General features: G+C 50.8%; 1 protein-coding gene across 1 annotated transcript in view; it reads right to left on the reverse strand.

The window, feature by feature from the left end:
• LOC142296108 (perilipin-2-like) overlaps positions 1-16955 on the reverse strand; it is a 79555-nt gene extending 62600 nt beyond the window's left edge. Inside the window, exon 1 of the mRNA XM_075339373.1 lies at positions 16909-16955. The gene's annotated coding sequence lies outside the window, so the exon portion shown is untranslated. The remainder of the gene's footprint in view (positions 1-16908) is intronic.
• Between the last annotated feature and the right edge of the window lie 51 nt (positions 16956-17006).

Consider the following 17006-nt stretch of genomic DNA (forward strand, 5'->3'; position numbering starts at 1 on the left):
CTGTGTTCACTCCACACAGAGCCAGCCCAGCTCACATGGCATGTGTTAGCTTCACCAAGCCTGGCTCTCAACTGAGACACACCCTGCTGTGCTCTGCATGATTTTAAATGAAAATGCCGGACATGAGGATTGCTACAAAACCTGGACTGGGAGGAGGGATCTGTCTCCCTGTTACCCTTTGTGCTATACTCCCAGTAATAGCTATAGCAAACTCAGAGGGTTTCCAGACACATTCTGGGGGACACATAGCGGTCTTCAAATATTACCCCTGTCACTGCCTCACAATATAAGTATATGCTATTATTAAATAAACAAAATAAATTAAATGAATTAATAGCAGTGAAAAACATTTAGTCTGGCGCTTTCATAATTAAGGTATATGTTAATAGTGCTTGTTCTTCATATATTCTTCAAGATCATAGCTATACAAATAGGGGGGGAGCCTCTTAAAGATAACAACGTCCATCAGAGCATCACGGATTTTTGAACTATAGTGCCCATTTTCAATGGTCTGGGCTTCGGCACAAAGAGCATATAGAAAAATATGAAATTAAAATTGTATACATTAGCAACTTAAAAACAACAGCTAAAAACATTATCCACCACTAAAAAAACCCTCATCCTGAAAAGACTCATCGAAACATATATAGACTAAATCAATTAATGAATTATTATTAGAGAAACAGTGCCTACATCTAGAATTAGTTCTATATATAATGGAAATCATATAAATCCCAAATCTAATCATTTAGAAAAGATGGCGCTGTTGGATAAGTTCACTGGACAGTATTAATGTCAATTACTAAAACTTAACTTTATCACAAGGTAACTTTATCACATATGCATTTCTATGGAGGCATGACAGGGACAACTGCCTGAACAACTTTCCTACCGAAAGCCATCTTTTGATTAGAGAGAACATCTAATTTGTAATGTTTACAAAAAGTAGAAGGACCTGACTAAGTAGCTGCAGCATAAATCTGACCAAGGGAAGCCCCTGCTCTAGATGCCCAGTAAGTGGAAAGCGCCCTAGTGGAATGGGCCCTGACAACCCCCGGGAGAGGAACCTTCGCTGAAGAATAGGCCAACTGAATTACGGATCTAACCCATCTAGCCAAGGAGGATTTAGATGCCTTCCTGCCTTTGTTTTTCCCCGCAAAATTAATGAACAAATTAGAGTCCACTCTCCAGCTCCAGGTTGCCTGCTAAGAGGCCAATAGCACCACACGAACATCCAAGGAATGTAGCTCCTGCTCTTTTGCATTTCTGGAAGATCAACAGAAGGATGGTTGCACAATCTCCTGATTGGACGTAGAAGTAGACACGACTTTAGGAGAAAAGGAAGGATCCAGCTTTAAGACCACGCATTCGTCTCTCACTTTAAGGTATGGGTCTTCGATGGAGAGAGCCTGAAGTTCCCCTATTCGTTTAGCGGAAGTAATGGCCACCAATAAGATTGTTTTTAGGGAAAGATGTTTAATATCCAGAGCCAAATTCACGGAATAAGGATGGCCACATAGAAAATTCAGGATTAGATTCTGGTCCCAAGGCGGAGACGTACTTCTCAAAGTGGGTCGTAGTCGCTGAACTGCTTTCATGAACCTCAGTATCCAAGGATGGGCGGCCAACTGAGTGTCGAGGAACCCATGAAAGTACAAAAAAACTTTCCAGATTTTATGGTGGATAGCTTTAGTGACTGGTTTTCTGCTTGCCAGCATAGTGGTAATCACCTGATCCGAGATATTCTGAACGAGCTGTAGTTGTTGTAGGTTGTGATGTCGAAGAGGACCCTGAGAGAGTAGATCCTCCCGGAGTAGACGTCTTCTTAAGAACCTTCACTATTGGAACATCAATCACTAGAACAGTGTCCCAAAATTTCACATCTTCTGCATTGAAGGGCAGACGGTTCTTAAATTCAAGAGGGATAAAGGCTCCTTTTTCCACCTTCTCCCACTCCTCCATGATCATGTCCTTCAAATGATCATTCATGAGAAACACCTGAGAACGCTTGGACCGTAGACCTGCAAACATCTGATCCTGGACAGAAGCTGGGCCCTCCTCCTTGTCAATCTGCATGGTACGACGGACTAAACACAGGAGAGCATCAGTATCCCTGGAGTCAAATTGGTAGGATTTCTTCCCATGCCGGGTAGGTGACAACTCTGAGGCAGAGGACGACCGAGAGGTAGAAGTCTCCTCATCCGAAGATGGTTCTCTCTCTCTCTCTCTCCTGGGTCTTTTCCGCTCCCCGAGGGCCTGAAATGTAGTAGACAGGGATGCCACGGATGCCTGGACTTCTTCTCTAATGATATTACGCATGTTAGACAGTAGGGACTCCTGTTCTTCATTAAGCAGGGCTGTGATGCATGTGGCACACAGACGCTTTACGTAAGAGTCTGCCAACTTGCAATTGCAATTGGAACACTTTTTAGATTTGGCAACAGATTTTTTAGCCGTATCCTTTTTCTTTTCTGCAGCAGGGGCCGGAGGGGAGTCACTGTCCTGAGGGAAACATATATAGGCACCTGTTAAAAACATACTAAACAGACCCCGCTGGGAAGCAAAAGAAGTCTAATTACAGAGGCCGCAGGTGACTCTGGTGGGGCTTTAGATTTCTGTGAACACTTCATGTTCACAGAAGCAAGGATCAATAGGTACACTGCACCCCCCCCTTTTTTATACTATACCGTTCCACGTCGCCTCGGTCTACTCTCTCCATGCGGTTCTGACGCGGCGCCACCGCCGACCTCAGCGGCTGAACCGGAAGTGTCCTCTCGTGACCCCAGAGGTTCTCCCCGAAGCACTCCGGCAGGCATGCTGGAGCGAGGCGCCGAGAGACCCCCCGTGTTGGGGGAAGCAGCACATGCTGGGAGCTCCCACTCTGACCAGCCTGGCTGAGGGACCGGTCCTCTGGTATCATCCATGGACTCGCTTCCCCAGGGAGGAGGCAGCACAAAACCACCACCGCTCCCCTGGGCCTGGAGGTAAGATCTTCTGCTCTTACAGGCTATCCTGTGTAGGGACAGGAATAACACTGGTGTGGCTTTTGACCTTTTGCATGTGTTCCTGTCCCTACAGAGGATAGGGAGCAACCTCCCGTGGTGCTGTCATGAGGGACGTCCTGGAAAGTGCGATTGCACTATTGTTTTATAGATATTCCCTATATGGTAAAACTGATGTATGGGTGTGATGCCTGAGGTCGGTGCAAGTTCGTAGCCACCAAACATGAATACGTTTACTTTTATGTAAGGGGTTAAAAAAAAAATCAGAAGTTTGTAAAAAAAAAAATGTGGCGTACGTTTTGCGCCATTTTCCATGACGCGTAGCATTTTCATTTTTCGAGATCTATGGCTCAATGACTGTTTATTTTTTGTACCGGTTATTGCATTTTGCGCAAAACCTGCAGCGACCATGAAACGTAATTTTGGCGTTTTAGAATTTTTTTGCCGCTACGTCGTTTACCGATGAGATTAATTCATTTTATATTTTGATATGTCGGGCGTTTCTGAACGTGGCGATAACAAATGTGTGTATATTTATTTTTTTAACCCTTTCATTTTTAATGGGGCGAATGGGGGTGATTTGAACTCTTAGGTTTTTTATTTTTTTTTAATTTTTTAAAACTGTTTTTTTTTTTCTATTTTAGTAGTACCTATAGGGGGCTATAAGGATCAGCAGTTTAATAGCTCATTCATTTCTCCCGATCAGAGCAGCACCACTCAGACCGGGAGAAATGATCATCTCTTGTAAGCTGCAGTACTCGGCTGCTTCTTACAGGATTTTAGTCATGTGAGCTACAGGAGCCATCGTCACATCACGTCCGGTGGTGGCCTGTGAGTACAGATCTACCGTGATCGCTGTTAATATGGCGCTGTCACATCTTGACAGCGCCATTTAAGGGCTTAACAGGTACGGGAGGATAGCAATTCCACTCGCACCTGCTAAGTACATGTCGGCTGTACAATTCAGCTGACGTGTGCGCATTGCCACCTGCAGCCCACAGCAGCAGGTGGGGATTAACACTATGATCACAGGGATGTAATATTGCTGCCTGCGATTCTTAAGAGGTTAAACAGGGGAACACGTATGGCACTGTAGGATCTGAGTCCCTGGTAGCGTAGTGTGTTACTGATGGTAGCCTTTGTTATGGTGGTCCCATTTCTATGCAGGTCATTCTCTAGTTCCCCCTGTGTGGTTCTGGATATTTTCTCACCGGTCTTGTGATTATTTTGACCCGATGGGGTGAGACCTTGCGTGGAGCTTCAGATCGAGGGAGATTATCACTGGTCTTGTATGTCTTCCATTTTCTTATTATTGCTCCCACAGTTGATTTCATCACACCAAGCTGCTTGCTTATTGCAGATTCAGTCTTCTCAGACTGGTGCTGGACTACAGTTTTGTTTCTAGAGTCCTTTGACAGCTTTTTGGTCTTCACCATAGTGGAATTTGGAGTGCGACTGTTTGAGGTTGTGGACAGGTGTCTTTTATACTGATTATAAGTTCAAACAGGTCCCATTACTACAGGTAATGAGTGGAGGACAGAGGAGCCTCTTAAAGAAGAAGTTATAGGTCTGTTAGAGACAGAACTCTTGCATGTTTTTAGATGACTAAATACTTATTTTCCACCATAATTTGCAAATAAAGTCTTGCCAAATCAGACAAGGAGATTTTCTGGATTTGTTTTCTCATTTTGTCTCTCATAGTTGTGTTCTACTTATAATGTCAATTACAGGCTAATCTCATTTTTTTAAGTGGGAGAACTTGCACAATTGGTTGCTGACTAAATACTCTTTTCGTCACTGTGTATGGGGCTGCATTATACACGGAGGTGTATGGGGCTGCATAATACAATATGAAGAACACCTTATACATGGACTATAGGGATGCATTATACAATGAGGACTATGGGGCTGCATAATACAATATCAAGGTCTATGGGGCTGCATTATAATACATATAGGACTATGGGGGCTGCATTATAATATATCCAGGACTATGGGGGATATGTGATGCCCTGGCCTATCAGGTCGTCACAAGGGTGCCGCACAATCTGCCCTTCTGTATGGTACCCGCTCCTCCTTGGTTATGGGTCCTGTCACTTTGCTATTGCTACCAACAGGTGTACACAAATCCTGAGGAACACTCTGCACCACACCCACCAAACACCCATTGGGCAGCATGAGGGGAATAGGGCCACCCAGATGGAGGGCTGGTAGAAGGAGGGCAGAAGTGTCAGGGCAGTTGGAGAGTTGGAGAGTGGAGGTTGAAGGAAAGACAGCGGTGTCAGTCCAGGTCATGCTGTGGAGCTGGGCTCCTGTACCCGTCCCAGGTGCCAGACATTGGCCTGGCTAGAAGGAGCTGGAAACCCGGTCGCAGGGGGTAGTGGCAGGGAGCACGGTGCTACTACAGAGAGCAGGCTGGCTGCCTTGTGCTACAACCGGGCAGGGATTAGGGCACGACGGGGTATGCGGACCCTAGGCTGGGAAGTAGCTTCACGCAGCCCAGTAATTCACCTGACGGAAACGGAATCTTCTGGAACCGTTCCCCATCCGCTCCAGAATCGGGGTACTAGCGCAACGAGGGGGATAGGACTTCCCACAACCGTCCAGAAAATCCCAAGCATAACCCTGAGAGCAAGCTCACCCTGCTAGCCACGTAGGTGAGCGGAACCAGAAACGCTTCAAGTGTAAGGGATCCACACGTAGGACACACAGTGCCAAGGGACAAGGCTTCAGGTCAACAGGCAACACCAAGAGGACACGGGCCCAGCGTGCCCGTCCAAGGACCACAAAGTGCTCAAGAGTTTGGTTTACCTGGTGTCAGCATCAGTGACTTTGGACTGTGTGAGTACATGTTACCCCTTTGCACCCGACGGCTTCCCCACGCCATCCATCACCGGACCCTGGGACACCACTCCCCTGCCCACGGAGGGGTTAACAACTTATGCTGCCACACACCAGCGTCCCCGGGCTCCCCAAACCGGCAGCGGTGGTCCCTCACGTTACCACACACAGTGGGTGGCATCACGAACATTATCCCAAAACCACAAACAATCCCCCCCTTTTATTTCCGAGGGTGCTGCGCGACGCCGCCTTGGATCCGGAGACCCCTCGAGCCACTGCGGATCCGGGTCCGAGCAGCCTGTCTGCTGTCGCGGGGGCAGCACACCTTATAGCAAAACTTGCTGTCACGAACAGGATGCGAGCAGGACCCACTAACCTGGGTGACGTGCGCCTTGAAAAGTGAAAGTCGCGATCCAAAATCCCTTTTTTCACAACGCCCGCCATTTTTCCGCGCCAAAAATGCCATCTTCTTGGAAAAAAGCACCAAGTCGAAGCCCCGCCCTTCGTCTTCAGTCTGAAACAGGAACCGGAAGTTCCCAGAGGGCCACAGCGTGCAAAAGTGTGCTGGGAGAAAACCGAGGGGGCGTGCCCGAATGTAGAAAAAGCGGAAGAGAAGCAGGGATGCCAGGACTCTGCCATACTGTTCATGGACAACGCAGAGTCAAGATGGCGGAGAAACGTGACCATCAAGGGTCCGGCGCTCATAGTGACCCGGCGGAGGGGAGAGCAGCAAAGAATCACGTCAGTGCAAGCACGCGAGAGTGAAGACCCGCATGCGGAGCGGGTAAGCGGTGACCCCGTCCCTGATGATTTCGCTGATCCGGCTGACATGGCTGAGGGATCCGGACCGCCCCCACTCCTGACCAGGACCTGCACGCCGCTGCCTCCGCCGTCAGCCCCGGTGGAACCTGGGATGCCGCCCTCTCCCGCGGCCACGGATCCTGCGACCCCCGAACAGGATGACCACTCAGAGATGTCCGACCAGCTTGACCCAGTTGCCATGGAATCGGAGCCGGAGGGGGTGATGGAAGGAGACTCCGGTTAAAGAACCCCAGAAGCCGTGTGGGTGCCACAGTATGTGCCATGGTATGGAGGTAATGGTTACAAGATGAGGTTGTCGTCTCGAGCTCAAATGGAGCTGGAAATCATGGAGATGGAAATGGAGTCCACTTCTGATGAGATATCTGTTGGCGACATGGAAGTTGAAGTAATACCCATCTGCCGTCACTGTGGCCTGCCGGGGCATTATGCAAGGATGTGCCCCTGAGGCGTACGGCGCTAAGGGAGCCTGTATGTCTAAAGTTACCAGATTAGATTGCGCCATCCTTGTTGAACTTCTTCCTCCCTTTGTTCCAGGGAGGAAGCCATCAGGTCCTTGAGAGATGCATGCTGGCAGTCGGCACCAAGAGGTCCCGGTGGGCACGGCGCAGGGGGCAACAGCTGCCAGGTTGCTCAGGGTAAGAAAAAAATGGTACCATAAAAATGTTAGGTATCTGTGTTTTCCATTTGTTATTTTCCACAGTTTGTTATTTTTCATAAAGAAAATGTTGGAAAATGAGAGAACCAATGCAACACATGGGAAAGTAACCTTATTTTCTCTAAATTTGCAACAGTTGTACTACGGTACAGGACTTTTAGGTATGGTTTTTATAGAGACTTCTACATTTTACAGTTGATTAAAAATGGACCACGGTCACAGGACTGGCGTGACCAACACAAACTTGTGTCTTGTAAAAAGACTGCACCATTGTGCCACCTGAGTCGTCTGGCATACACCGGGACCTTAACCCGGCCCAAGGACCCCTCTAGGTTTCCAGGGGAACCAAGTTGTTTGGGTGGGGGATATTGGGATCCAGGACGTTGGGACTGGACTGTCGCAGGGAGGACCTGAAACGTGGAAGGTTGGGTCCCCGCTGCCATCAAAACCAGTGGCGTCCCCTGTGGCAGATGAACTCTAGTTAAAAAAAATGTTTGAAACGGTTTAAGAATGCACCTCTCCTGTGTGGGATGAACCAGTTAAAAAAATAAAAATGTTGTTAACCCTTTTTCCTTCCTTAAAAAAATAAATAAATAAATAAATAAATAAATGCTTGGTGTTCTGTGGCTCGCGGACGGGCCACGTTTTACCAAGGGGGAATGTGATGCCCTGGCCTATCAAGTCATCACAAGGGTGCCGTGCAATCTGCCCTTCTGCATGGTATCCGCTCCACCTTGGTTACGGGTCCTGTCACTTTGGTGTTGCTACCAACAGGTGTACACAAATCCTGAGGAACACTCTGCACCACACCCACCAAACACCCATTGGGCAGCATGAGGGGAATAGGGCCACCCAGATTGAGAGCTGGTAGAAGGAGGGCAGAAGTGTCAGTGCAGTTGGAGAGTAGAGGTTGAAGGAGAGACAGCGGTGACAGTCCAGGTCACGCTGTGGAGCTGGGCTCCTGTACCCGTCCTAGGTGCCAGACATTGGCCTGGCTAGAAGGAGCTGGAACCCCGATCACAAGGGGTAGAGGCAGGGAGCACGGTGCTACTACAGAGAGCAGGCCGGCTGCCTTGTGCTACAACCGGACAGGGACCAAGGCATGACGGGGTATGTGGACCCAAGGCTAGGAAGTAGCTTCACGCAGCCCAGTAATTCACCCGACGGGAACGGAATCTTCAGGAACCGTTCCCCACCCGCTCCAGAATCGGGGTACTAGCGCAACGAGGGGGATAGGACTTCCCACAACCGTCCAGAAAATCCCAAGCGTGAACCCTGAGAGCAAGCTCACCCTGCTAGCCACGCAGGTGAGCGGGACCCGAAATGCTTCAAGTGTAAGGGATCCACACATAGGACACACAGTGCCAAGGGACAAAACTTCAAGTCAACAGGCAACACCAAGAGGACACAGACCCAGCGTGCCCGCCCAAGGACCACAGAGTGCTCAAAAGCTTGGGTTACCTGGTGTCAGCGTCGGTGACTTTGGACTGTGTGAGTACACGTTACCCCCTTGCACCCGACGGGTTTCCCACGCCATCCATCACCGGACCCCGGGACACCACTCCCCTGCCCATGGAGGGGTTAACAACTTAAGCTGTCACACACCAGCGTCCCCGGGCTCCCCAAACCGGCAGCGGTGGTCGTCACGTTACTACACACTGTGGGTGACGTCACGAACATTATCCCAAAACCACAAACAATTTCCCCCCTTTTATTTCCAAGGGTGCCGCGCGCCGCCGCCTCGGACCTGGAGACCCCTCGAGCCACTGCGGATCCAGGTCCGAGCAGCCCGTTGGCTGTCGCGGGTGCGGCACAGATATCTTATACATGGACTACGGGGGTGCATTATAAAACATGGAGGACTATATGGTGCAGTATAATATATGGATAACTATGAAGTGAATTATAATACATGGAGGACTATGGGAGTTGCATTATAATAATTGGAGAGATATGAAAGCTACTTTATACTGTACATGGAGGACTATGGGAAATGCATTGATACATGGAGGACTACGGGGGTGCATTCTAATATATGAAGAGTTATGTGGGACCCTTTATACTATATAGAAGGCTATGTGGGTAGGCCATTATTGTATTTGGAGAACTACTGTATATACGGGGTGGGACAAAGATACAAGTATGGGATAGGAAAGTTTTGTGTTGAGGGAAAAAGGCTCTTTCCCTCAGCACCCAGCTTTCCCAAGCTCTGCTATACAGTGCTGAGGGAAAGATGTATAGCAGAGCATGGGGAAGCTGGGTGCTGAGGACAAGATGGATATCAGAACAAGAGCCAATTGTTAGCGTTATTATCTTGTACCACGAGTATCGACGTCATTATCCAGTAACCCGGGTGTCGGTGAATGTGGAGGTGGGGGGCCAGGTCCAAACTTTGCACTGGGGCCCATCAATCTCTAGTTACGTCACTGTGTATGGGGCTCTAATGCCCTGTGTGCAGGGAGAAATGATATATACATTACACCAGACCCCACTCCCATTATCTCCACTGTGGGAACAATAACTGCCATGTGTATGGGGCTCTAATGCCCTGTGTGCAGGGAGAAGTGATACATACATTACACCAGACCCCACTCCCATTATCCCCACTGTGGGAACAATAACTGCCATGTGTATGGGGCTCTAATGCCCTGTGTGCAGGAAGAAGTGATACATACATTACACCAGAGCCCACTCCCATTATCCCCACAATAACTGCCATGTGTATGGGGCTCTAATGCCCTGTGTGCAGGGAGAAGTGATACATACATTACACCAGACCCCACTCCCATTATCCCCACTGTGGGAACAATAACTGCCATGTGTATGGGGCTCTAATGCCCTGTGTGCAGGGAGAAGTGATACATACATTACACCAGAGCCCACCATTATCCCCACTGTGGGAACAATAACTGCCATGTGTATGGGGTGCTAATGCCCTGTGTGCAGGGAGAAGTGATACATACATTACACCAGACCCCACTCCCATTATCCCCACTGTGGGAACAATAACTGCCCTGTGTATGGGGTCTAATGCCCTGTGTGCAGGAAGAAGTGATACATACATTACACCAGAGCCCACTCCCATTATCCCCACAATAACTGCCATGTGTATGGGGCTCTAATGCCCTGTGTGCAGGAAGAAGTGATACATACATTACACCAGAGCCCACTCCCATTATCCCCACAATAACTGCCCTGTGTATAGGGCTCTAATGCCCTGTGTGCAGGAAGAAGTGATACATACATTACACCAGACCCCACTCCCATTATCCCCACAATAACTGCCCTGTGTATAGGGCTCTAATGCCCTGTGTGCAGGAAGAAGTGATACATACATTACACCAGACCCCACTCCCATTCTCCCCACTGTGGGAACAATAACTGCCCTGTGTATGGGGCTCTAATGCCCTGTGTGCAGGAAGAAGTGATACATACATTACACCAGAGCCCACTCCCATTATCCCCACAATAACTGCCCTGTGTATGGGGCTCTAATGCCCTGTGTGCAGGAAGAAGTGATACATACATTACACCAGACCCCACTCCCATTTTCCCCACAATAACTGCCCTGTGTATGGGCTCTAATGCTCTGTGTGCAGGGAGAAGTGATACATACATTACACCAGACCCCACTCCCATTTTCCCCACAATAACTGCCATGTGTATGGGGCTCTAATGCCCTGTGTGCAGGGAGAAGTGATACATACATTACACCAGACCCCACTCCCACTATCCCCACAATAACTGCCATGTGTATGGGGCTCTAATGCCCTGTGTGCAGGGAGAAGTGATACATACATTACACCAGACCCCACTCCCACTATCCCCACAATAACTGCCATGTGTATGGGGCTCTAATGCCCTGTGTGCAGGGAGAAGTGATACATACATTACACCAGAGCCCACCATTATCCCCACTGTGGGAACAATAACTGCCATGTGTATGGGGTGCTAATGCCCTGTGTGCAGGGAGAAGTGATACATACATTACACCAGACCCCACTCCCATTATCCCCACTGTGGGAACAATAACTGCCCTGTGTATGGGGTCTAATGCCCTGTGTGCAGGAAGAAGTGATACATACATTACACCAGAGCCCACTCCCATTATCCCCACAATAACTGCCATGTGTATGGGCTCTAATGCCCTGTGTGCAGGAAGAAGTGATACATACATTACACCAGACCCCACTCCCATTATCCCCACAATAACTGCCCTGTGTATAGGGCTCTAATGCCCTGTGTGCAGGAAGAAGTGATACATACATTACACCAGACCCCACTCCCATTATCCCCACAATAACTGCCCTGTGTATAGGGCTCTAATGCCCTGTGTGCAGGAAGAAGTGATACATACATTACACCAGACCCCACTCCCATTCTCCCCACTGTGGGAACAATAACTGCCCTGTGTATGGGGCTCTAATGCCCTGTGTGCAGGAAGAAGTGATACATACATTACACCAGAGCCCACTCCCATTATCCCCACAATAACTGCCCTGTGTATGGGGCTCTAATGCCCTGTGTGCAGGAAGAAGTGATACATACATTACACCAGACCCCACTCCCATTTTCCCCACAATAACTGCCCTGTGTATGGGCTCTAATGCTCTGTGTGCAGGGAGAAGTGATACATACATTACACCAGACCCCACTCCCATTTTCCCCACAATAACTGCCATGTGTATGGGGCTCTAATGCCCTGTGTGCAGGGAGAAGTGATACATACATTACACCAGACCCCACTCCCACTATCCCCACAATAACTGCCATGTGTATGGGGCTCTAATGCCCTGTGTGCAGGGAGAAGTGATACATACATTACACCAGACCCCACTCCCACTATCCCCACAATAACTGCCATGTGTATGGGGCTCTAATGCCCTGTGTGCAGGGAGAAGTGATACATACATTACACCAGAGCCCACCATTATCCCCACTGTGGGAACAATAACTGCCATGTGTATGGGGTGCTAATGCCCTGTGTGCAGGGAGAAGTGATACATACATTACACCAGACCCCACTCCCATTATCCCCACTGTGGGAACAATAACTGCCCTGTGTATGGGGTCTAATGCCCTGTGTGCAGGAAGAAGTGATACATACATTACACCAGAGCCCACTCCCATTATCCCCACAATAACTGCCATGTGTATGGGCTCTAATGCCCTGTGTGCAGGAAGAAGTGATACATACATTACACCAGAGCCCACTCCCATTATCCCCACAATAACTGCCCTGTGTATGGGCTCTAATGCCCTGTGTGCAGGAAGAAGTGATACATACATTACACCAGAGCCCACTCCCATTATCCCCACAATAACTGCCATGTGTATGGGCTCTAATGCCCTGTGTGCAGGAAGAAGTGATACATACATTACACCAGAGCCCACTCCCATTATCCCCACAATAACTGCCCTGTGTATAGGGCTCTAATGCCCTGTGTGCAGGAAGAAGTGATACATACATTACACCAGACCCCACTCCCATTATCCCCACAATAACTGCCCTGTGTATAGGGCTCTAATGCCCTGTGTGCAGGAAGAAGTGATACATACATTACACCAGACCCCATACCTCCCAACCGTCCCGGATACAGCGGGACAGTCCCTCTTCTGAGCCTTTGATCCCGGGTCCCGCCCGTGAGGCTGTTTGTCCCGGGCTCCACCCACCCACTGTAGCCCCGCCTCGCTGTTTCTCCCTTCTATTCATTACAGAGCCGAGCGCGCACCTACACCTGTGACTGCTGCTGAGGTATGAATCACCCCCTGCAGCAGAGCGACCCCCCTGCAGCAGAGCCGCCCCCCCCTGCACCAGAGCCGACCCCCCCTCCCCCAGAGCGGACATCCCCAGTCCCGAAGCCTGCGTTTCTCTGCAGCTGTTCTCTGACTCCCTGTGTGCGGCTTCTCACTGCTGCAGACACACGGGGAGTCAGGAAGCTGAGGAGACCGTGCAATCAGCACTTCTCTCTCCTGCAGATAGCACTGACAATAACCTATGCAGAGTGACATCTGCAAACTTCTATTAGCTTACCGATCAGTGGTCTCCTGCCTGTGGAGCTGCTGGGTCCTAGCTTCCCAACAGCTTCAGCTCTGCTTTATCCTGGCTCCCCTACCAGTTAAAGGGAACATGTCAGCAGAAATTTCACAATAAAAATAAAAGATTCCCCTCTGCAGCTCCTGGGCTGCTTCTAGAAAGGTTCCTGTTGTTATTGTGCCCCCTTTGAGACCTACAAAAATACTTTATGAAGTCTTAACTTTTTGTATGCAAATGTTTTTTATGGTCACGGGGGCGGGCTGTCTGGCGTCCGTTATTCCCCCTCCTGCCGCTTTATGCAGTCCCCCATTGCTCATTTACATACACAAGGACGCCTTCCCCATGTAACTGTCCTCCCGAAGTTTTGCGCATGTGAACGGTTTTTCAGGTGATTGCGCAGGCACAAGATTATGGGCGGCGCTGTGATTGTCATCAGCAGCGTTAACCAAGTACCCGCCCATAATCTCGTGCCCACACTTTTCCCTCTGACTCCACCGTTATGCGCAAGTGCTGGCCATATGAACCATGTTACCTATTACTGCTTGCACGAGATTATGGGCGGGTACTTGGATGACTTTGCTGATGACAATCACAGCGCCGCCCATAATCTCGCGCCCACGGTAATAGGTAACATGGTTCATATGGACAGTGCTTGCGCATAACGGTGGAGGCAGAGTGAGAAGCGCGGGCACGAGATTATGGGTGGGTACTTGGATGACGCTGCTGATGACAATCACAGCGCCGCCCATAATCTCGCGCCTGCGCAATCACCTCAAAAGCGTTCACACTTTGCACAGTGCTCACTCCCGCGAGAGTGGCACTGGGCATGCACAAAAACTCAGGAGGACAGTTACATGAGGAAGGCGTCCTCATGTATGGAAATGAGCAATGGGGGACGGCGTACAGCAGCAGGAGGGGGAATAACGGACGCCAGGCAGCCCGCCCCCGTGACCATAAAAACAGATTTGCATACAAAAAGGTAAGACTTCATAAAGTATTTTTTTAGGTCTCAAAGGGGGCACAATAACAACAGGAACCTTTCCAGAATGCAGCCCAGGAGCTGCAGAGGGGAATCTTTTATTTTTTTTTCTAAATTTCTGGTGACAGTTTCCCTTTAAAGGGAACCTATCAGGTGCAATCTGCACTCAGAGCCAGGAGCAGTTCTGGGTGTATATTGCTAATCCCTCCCTAACTGTCCCTGTATACACTAGCATAGATAAAGGCATCTATAGAAAAAGTATTTTTAAAGAGCTTATATCTTATGCTAATTAGCGCGGGGACTAGTCCCAAGGGCGTTACTTCACTTGGCAGGTCGGCTCACATAGCGTGTTAGTACTCACACAGGGGAGTAATAACATGCTAACATGCTATGCGAGCCGACTAGCCAAGTGAAGTAACGCCCTTCGGACTAGTCCCCGCGCTCATTAGCATAAGATATAAGATCTTTAAAAATATTTGTTCTTGATCTCTTTATCTATGCTAGTGTATACAGGGACGGTTAGGCAGGGATTAGCAATATGTACCCAGAACTGCTCCTGGCTCTGAGTGCATATTGCACCTGACAGGTTCACTTTAAAGGGAACCTGTCACCAGATTTGGGGCCTATAAGCTGCGGCCACCACCAGCGGGATCTTATGTACACATTCTAACATGCTGCATACCTCCCAACCGTCCCGGATACAGCGGGACTTTCACGCTTTACGTTGTTTGTCCCGTTGCCACGGGCGGGACGGCCGGCTCCCGGGCTCCGCCCACCCACTCTCTCTCCGCCTCCCTGCTTTTCCCTCCTACCATCCTAGTAGACGTGGCATAGAGAGGAGCGCTGCCTGTGCTGCTGCTGGTACAGTAAACTAATCTCCCCAGCGCTGATTTCCCTCCCTCCCCCCTCACCCCCGGCCGGAGCCTGTCTGTGCGGTCGGCCCGCCGCCTGTCTGTGCGGGCGCCCCCCCCGCCGCCTGTCTGTGCGGGCGCCCCCCCGCCGCCTGTCTGTGCGGGCGCCCCCCCGCCGCCTGTCTGTGCGGGCGCCCCCCCGCCGCCTGTCTGTGCGGGCGCCCCCCCGCCTGTCTGTGCGGGCGCCCCCCCCGCCGCCTGTCTGTGCGGGCGCCCCCTGCCGCCTGTCTGTGCGGGCGCCCCCCTGCCGCCGGTCTGTGCGGGCGCCCCCCGCCGCCTGTCTGTGCGGGCGGCCCGCCGCCTCATTGTGCGGGCGGCCGGCCGCCTCTCTGTGCGGGCGGCCCGCCGCCTGTCTGTGAAGGCGGCCGGCCGCCTGTCTGTGAAGGCGACCGGCCGCCTCACTGTGCGGGCGACCGGCCGCCTCACTGTGGCTGCCTGCGTGTCCGTGCTGGAGGCCCGCCGGCTGCCTGCGTGTCCGTGCTGGAGGCCCGCCGGCTGCCTGCGTGTCCGTGCTGGAGGCCCGCCGGCTGCCTGCGTGTCCGTGCTGGAGGCCCGCCGGCTGCCTGCGTGTCCGTGCTGGAGGCCCGCCGGCTGCCTGCGTGTCCGTGCTGGAGGCCCGCCGGCTGCCTGCGTGTCCGTGCTGGAGGCCCGCCGGCTGCCTGCGTGTCCGTGCTGGAGGCCCGCCGGCTGCCTGCGTGTTTGTGCTGAATGGGTGTGGATGGGGAGTGGATATGGGCGTGACTGTGAAATGGGTGTGGTTAGGGGCGTGGCCTAAAAATTTGCCGCTACGCGCGCCACAAACTTTGTCCCTCTTTTCCTTCTTTAAAAGTTGGGAGGTATGCCAGACCCCACTCCCATTCTCCCCACTGTGGGAACAATAACTGCCCTGTGTATGGGGCTCTAATGCTCTGTGTGCAGGAGAAGTGATACATACATTACACCAGACCCCACTCCCATTCTCCCCACAATAACTGCCCTGTGTATGGGCTCTAATGCTCTGTGTGCAGGAGAAGTGATACATACATTACACCAGACCCCACTCCCACTATCCCCACAATAACTGCCCTGTGTATGGGGCTCTAATGCCCTGTGTGCAGGGAGAAGTGATACATACATTACACCAGACCCCACTCCCATTATCCCCACAATAACTGCCCTGTGTATGGGGCTCTAATGCCCTGTGTGCAGGGAGAAGTGATACATACATTACACCAGACCCCACTCCCACTATCCCCACAATAACTGCCCTGTGTATGGGGCTCTAATGCCCTGTGTGCAGGGAGAAGTGATACATACATTACACCAGACCCCACTCCCACTATCCCCACAATAACTGCCCTGTGTATGGAGCTCTAATGCCCTGTGTGCAGGGAGAAGTGATACATACATTACACCAGACCCCACTCCCACTATCCCCACAATAACTGCCCTGTGTATGGGGCTCTAATGCCCTGTGTGCAGGGAGAAGTGATACATACATTACACCAGACCCCACTCCCATTATCCCCACAATAACTGCCCTGTGTATGGGGCTCTAATGCCCTGTGTGCAGGGAGAAGTGATACATACATTACACCAGAGCCCACTCCCACTATCCCCACAATAACTGCCGTGTGTACAGGCTCCTCCAGCACATAACACGCCCCCGTTACCGGCCTCACCACACAACTGTCAGTCACACCGTGACCCCTGCACGCCGCGCACAGCCGCCCTCAGTCAGGAGAGCAGACTGTGACGTCACCAGTCAGCTGATTGCAGG

The sequence above is a fragment of the Anomaloglossus baeobatrachus genome, chromosome 1 (assembly GCF_048569485.1).
Source record: "Anomaloglossus baeobatrachus isolate aAnoBae1 chromosome 1, aAnoBae1.hap1, whole genome shotgun sequence".
In the NCBI taxonomy this organism is placed as follows: domain Eukaryota; kingdom Metazoa; phylum Chordata; class Amphibia; order Anura; family Aromobatidae; genus Anomaloglossus; species Anomaloglossus baeobatrachus.